Raw genomic sequence first — 6,553 nt, forward strand, 5'->3', positions numbered from 1 at the left:
TACTTCCTTCAAGGACGTTATGTATTCGTGGCTCATGCTTATTCTTGAGCTTTCTAAAGCCATGGAGGTAAGTTCTTTATGTGTTGAGTATAGTAGCAGCACTTCTATCCATTCATACGATTATTTTCTAGTTTACTTGATGTCATGTTGGGCTTTCATGGGCAATGTGACTAAATTAGTGTGGGTGATACCTTTGTATTTGACCCTGGTGATGACTTAGGAGTGATTCCTTACTCTAGGTGGGCTAGTGTGACACCCTTGACTTGGGTTGGGCTTGTTTGTAGAATTGCACTTAGTCATGTGGGATGTCACTTTTTTCTTGACTTAAGGGGAGATATACGCTTCTTGATTGCTAGGACCAATTTGGATTTGCATGTTAGGATTCCTAATTGCATTGGTTTATTTGATTTACCGTTTTGTCAAAATGACATGAATAGCCAAGTGTATTTGGCATTATTTGGATACATGTTCTTTCTAGATCTATTTGATGCTTGGTTATATCATACGAGTGAGCCGTTTAGTGTGTTGATTGCATGCTAAGCTTACTTTAGTTATTATCGCTTGCCATATGATGATTACCTTGTTTTTTTGTGTGAGGATGTGTAATCATGCTCTTCTATGTTTTTGCAAGGTTCGTATTCGAGGACGAATCCTTTTGAAGAAGGGCAGGATGATATGATCCTAGATGGCACAAAGGGCACAAAGATTCTTAGAAGGACGTGGGACATTTGGATGGTAGCTTAAGAAGAGATTGTGGAGGCTTCTACACCAAGTGGCTAAAAGCGCAAAAGGCTAAAGTACAAATTGTGGCTATACGATGGAAATCATGGCCAGGAATCAAAATTCAAGGCTAGGGATGTAATTGGGGCTACAATTGCAAGACAACTGGTGTTTGGAAGATGAAGACTCCATATGACGGCTGCTTTCGAAATTCCCCTAACAAGACTGCCAACCAAACAAGGCCCTTGCCTCATTAATGGAATTTTTGTAATAACTTAGTCTTCGTTTAGTCTAGGAGTATAAATACTAGACTTAGACATTTCATTTACTTATATTATGTTGAATTGAGATGAATATTCTCAATTGAGTGATAGTTTGTTTGGTAGTTTAGTGTACTGCTAATCTAGTGATTAGTGATAGTTAATCTGTTACACCCCTCATCTTCGTAGTAGTAGAACCTATGGGTTTCTTGCCGGGTATGCCCTTGGAATAGAGACCCGAGCCCAAATTTGGAGATAGGAAATGTCTTACCCCATGTACAAGAGTACCAGTATGTGGTCCGGGTAATTTACAGAGTTAGAAGTTGAGCGAATCAAGTCGACGCGATCGGAACTGAACCAGAAAATCTGCAGGACACCAGTCAATGTCGACGGGTTGTCGACATGTTTGACGGACCATCGACATGCAGCGTTGATGGGATCCCTCAGCCATGCATATGTAGGCCCAGGTCGACGGGCCGTAGACCTACTCATCGAACCGGACCGCTGTAGCCTTTTTGTCTTCCAAGTATAAATAGGTGGCCCACGACCCTATTTTATATTTTCCTCCTTCCAAAAATTAGAAAAACCCTAATATATTCTCTCCCAATATTTTCCATCATATTAGTGAGGATTTAACAAGACCCGAACCCCGTAAACCTGAGATGGTGAAGAAGAAAGGTTGCTTCTACGGTTTCTTCAAGTTGTGGAGTTTAGGAAGTTGAAGCTTGAAGTGATTCTTGGGATTCTTGACCCCTCAAGGTATGTAAATGATTTCTACCTTTGTATTTAAGTTGAGTATCAAGGGTTTTAGTGATTCTAAGTAAAGAGGGGGTAGTTGTGAAAGTGGTAAGTTGATGAAAGACAAAATAGTGACTTAGGGTTGTTTTAAGAGATGATTGGGGATGGATTTGAATATATTTTGATATATAAGTGTTGTTATTGTTGTTATGGTTGGTATTAAAGTGAATGAGAAGTTGAAGGGTTGTTAAGCTTATGAGAGAAATGTTGTCCATGATTCGTTAAGCTCTCTATGCATCCAAAAGAGGTTAGCAAGTGAAGTACATAGTCTAATGAAGGTCTATGTTATCTTAATTGTAGATTTACAAGTCGAGACGTAGTAGTTGGACGACTTGATAGACGTCAGGTTATGTTAAGGCTATTCTTTCATTCTTTTGCATTATCCTATGATATGATCCAATAAGCGAGTCCATATTATTCTACTCTTAGAAGCATTAGAAGTGTTTCAGTTTTTGACATTCATGCGCCCCGTTATGATTATTCCTTCTGTTCATGGGTCCAGTTTTATGTATATAGTTATTCATGCATTACATTCATTCATATATATATATATATATATATATATATATGTTGACCCGTGACCAGAAGGCGTTATATACGTAAGTATTATACATATATGGGGTATGGAAAGTAGTAGGCGTTATATACGCATTACCACCTGATCAGCTGGTGCACTATGATGACGATATGAGAATCAGGCTGCAAGTATCGCAGCAATATATATGATCATGGCCGCAGAGAGGCCGATATGGTATGAGAAAAGAGACAGGCGTTATATACGCGCATATACCAGGTGTTATATACACACCTATATACAGATGTATGACTTTCATTGATAGGCATAAGCATGCATAGTATGCGCCCACAGAGGCATTGTCAGTTATACAGGTTTACGCAGATTCAGGCAGATACTAGTTCATACAAGTACATGCATTCAGTCATTTCAGCTTATGAGTTCAGATCTTATCCATGATTCTCATGTGTGTATATATATATATATGATGTTGCTCTTATGCTTTACCTGCTCAGTACATTATCCGTACTGACTCCCTGTTGCTCGGGGGCCGCGTTCATGCCCGCGGGTACGGGGATACGGACGGTAGTCCGGCTCGGTGGGACCTCTAGATCTCGCGGTGCTCGGTACGCTCCATTCGATCCGGAGCTACAGTCAGTTTTGGTATGCCCCTTTTGAGATGTGTATGCATATAGGTATGACGGGACCCTGTCCCGTCCTTTCTACAGCTTTCATTCCAGTAGAGGTCTGTAGACAATTGTATGTAGTAGTCAGATGGTGTAGCCTTGTCGGCTTCTATTCTTTTGTGTACAGTATATGTAGCAGCCTAGCTGGCTTGCACTGTTCTTCCGCATGTTATGTATATATATGCAGATTGTACAGAGTTCTCGTGCTTCTTTTTTATGAGATTAGTTGTGTCATTTATCGGCCTTTGATGTTCAGTATGATTCAGATATAAGTATAGGGGTGTTTGGCCACTAGAGGTCAGACTCCCGTCACGGCTCATCGGGTGGGTCGTGATAGAAGTGGTATCAGAGCAATTCCGTCCTAGGGTTGTCTATAGACCGTGTCTAGAAGAGTCTTGTTTATGAGCGTGTTGTGCATAACACTTATAAAAAGAAGGCTACAGGACATTTAGGATGATGTCATTCTTTCTCTCCTACATGGTGCGATAAGGCCATGTGTTAGGCGTTCGCTTTCTAATAAATTGTTATGATTTTAGCGATGCCTCCCAAGAAAGCTACAGCTGCCCAGAAGGGCAAGAAAGCCACAGGTGAGGCCAGTAGCCGCACTCGACAGGCCACGAAAGCCCAGGATGAGATTCAGAGTGATGGGCCGTCTGAGACATCGCATACACCGCCTCCAGCACACCCACAGTTCCTCAGCCGGATGCACTGGGCTAGGATGTGCGGGATGCAGTGCGGTTATTGACCAGATTAGTAGCCGCCCAGGCTCAGCGGCAGGGAATTGGTGTTGGCCAGGCGGATGGGACTGGTAGTTTGAGGATTAAAACCTTCCTTGGGTTAGGTCCTCCAGAGTTTTCCATGGTAAAGTAGAATATGGACCCCCAGGATTTCATTGATGGTATGCAGAGGACTTTGAGGGTTATGCATATGGATGACGTCGAGTCCGTAGAGTTGGCTTCGTATAGGCTGCGTGATATTGCAGTACAGTGGTATCAGATTTGGGAGCTATCTAGAGGAGAGAATGCCCCTTCAGCTGTCCGCCATTATTTGCCTGCTGATGTCAGGCGAGCCCGAGCAGATAGATTCTTACGTATTGAGCAGGGCAGTATGAGTGTCCAGGAGTATTGAGTGTATTTTGATTCTATGGCCAGGTATGCTCCAGCCATGGTGGCTAAGATGGAGGACAGAGTTCATCGTTTTGTGGCTGGTCTAGGGCCACATTTGGTTGATCCTTGTACGACTGCCGCATTATAGCCAGGCATGGATATCTCCCGTATACAAGCATATGCGCAGAATTTGGAGGATCGCAAGCGCCAGACGAGGACAGATCGTGACCGCGATCGGGGCCATGGTAAGAGGTCCAGATCTTTTGATAGTGGGGGTGAGTTTAGGGGAGGACAGAGACAACAGCCTTCTCGATATCCTTTCCATTCAGCAGGGAGTACATTTACGCGGTTTCCAAGTTCGAGATTTGACCGGTCTCCTTATTCCGGAGCAGGCCAGAATTCTAGAGCATCAGGCTCTCAGTACAGACCGGAGACAAGCCAGATAAGACCCCCTTTGCCGCGATGTGCCCAGTGTGGCAAGCTACACGCCAGTCAGTGTCGACTGGGATCATATGGTTGTTATGCTTGTGGCTAGCTAGGCCTCAGGGTAAGGGAGTATCCGATGAGGATTGGTACAGGTATGGTTCAGCCTACAGGGTCTGTGGCTGGCTCTTCTTCTATAGTACGCCCTTCAGGGAAAATTTTTCAGACGCCAGCAGGCGTGGTAGAGGGAGGAGTGGAGCGTCCAGCTCGAGCGGTCCTCAGCACAGCGTGTATGCATTGGCTGGTAGACAGGACCGCGAGACGTCTCCTGATGTTGTTACAAGTATATTATCGGTTTCCTCCGATGATGTTTATGCCCTGATTGATCCAGGTTCCACTTTATCATATATTACACCATTTGTTGCTGGCAAGTTTGGGGTAGAGCCTGAGTTGATCAAACCTTTCGAGGTGTCCACGCCAGTCAGTGATCCGATTATAGCAAGGCGAGTATACCGGGACTGTGTTGTTATAGTTTTTGACCGCCACATCGTAGCAGATTTGATTGAGTTAGATATGATTGATTTTGATGTTATTATGGGCATGGACTGGTTAGCTTATTGTTATCCTAATGTTGATTGTAGAGCAAAGATTGTTCGATTTCAGTTTCCAGGCGAGCCAGTCCTAGAGTGGAAGGGCAACGCTGCTTCGCCTAGAGGTAGGTTTATTTCCTACCTTCAGGCAGAGAAGATGATCAAAAAAGGGTATATTTTTCATCTAGTTCGGGTTCAAGATGTGCAAGCAGAGTCGCCGACTCTTCAGTTTGTTCCTGTGGTTAATGAGTTCCCAGAAGTGTTTCCAGATGAGCTTCCGGGCTTCCCCCAGAGAGGGAGATTGATTTTGCTATTTATCTATTACCAGATACTCAGCCAATAGCTATTCCTCCTTATAGGATGGCACCAGCGGAGTTGAAGGAATTGAAAGAGAAGTTGAAAGATTTGTTTGAGAAAGGCTTTATCAGGCCTAGTACATCACCGTGGGGAGCGCCGGTGTTATTTGTGAGAAAGAAGGATGGTTCCTTACGAATGTGTATCGATTATAGGCAATTGAATAAAGTGACTGTAAAGAATAAGTATCCGCTCCCGAGGATTGATGATTTATTTGATCAGTTGCAAGGCGCCAAGTATTTCTCGAAAATAGACTTGAGGTCAGGATACCACCAGGTTAGGGTGAAGGAAGAAGACATTCCGAAGACGGCATTCAGGACTAGATATGACCACTATGAGTTCCGTGTTATGTCGTTCGGGCTAACTAATGCCCCGTACCGTATTCATGGATTTGATAAATCATGTATTCAGACCCTTCCTAGATTTGTTCGTGATTGTGTTTATAAGTGATATTCTAGTTTATTCGTCGTCAGAGGCCGATCATGCAGAACATCTGTTATATCCCGCCTTTTTGCATAATCGGAAATTTCGGAATAATTGTGAATTATGAGAAAGAAGGCTATGTTTGAGATTTTCTTAGTATGTGTATGTCGGTTATGGAAATTTGAACGTGAAAACACCGGAGAAGGCCTAAGGGCAAAATTGGAATTTTGGAAATTTATTTCGGGAATTTCAAGACAAGAATTATAATGAATTGGGCCAAAAAAAATAAAGTAAGAAAACAAGGCCCAAAGAACAAAGGGTGGCCGGCCAACTTAGGCCCAAACCCACCAAGATAATGAATAATTTTCCATGTGCCATGCATGTGATTGTTAAGGGGGCAATTATATATATGAAATCTCTAGAATTTTCAAGAAAACAAAACAAATCAAAGGAGAGAAAAACAAGAGGAGCCGTCGGCTCAAGTGAAGAAAAAGAAAGGAAAAAGAAAAAAATTCTTGGAGCTTGGTTCTTGATTCAAAAGTTTGGTTCTTGTTGGATTCATACTAAGTTCAAGGTGCTCTCCAAGTTGGTATAACTTTCAAGGCAAGAAAGAGCCTCTTTTGGCAAGTGGTAAAGTTGGAAAAAGGTAAGAAATAATTCATATTCTTATGTTATGAAG

The sequence above is a fragment of the Lycium ferocissimum genome, chromosome 12, assembly GCF_029784015.1.
Source record: "Lycium ferocissimum isolate CSIRO_LF1 chromosome 12, AGI_CSIRO_Lferr_CH_V1, whole genome shotgun sequence".
Classification (NCBI taxonomy): Eukaryota; Viridiplantae; Streptophyta; class Magnoliopsida; order Solanales; family Solanaceae; genus Lycium; species Lycium ferocissimum.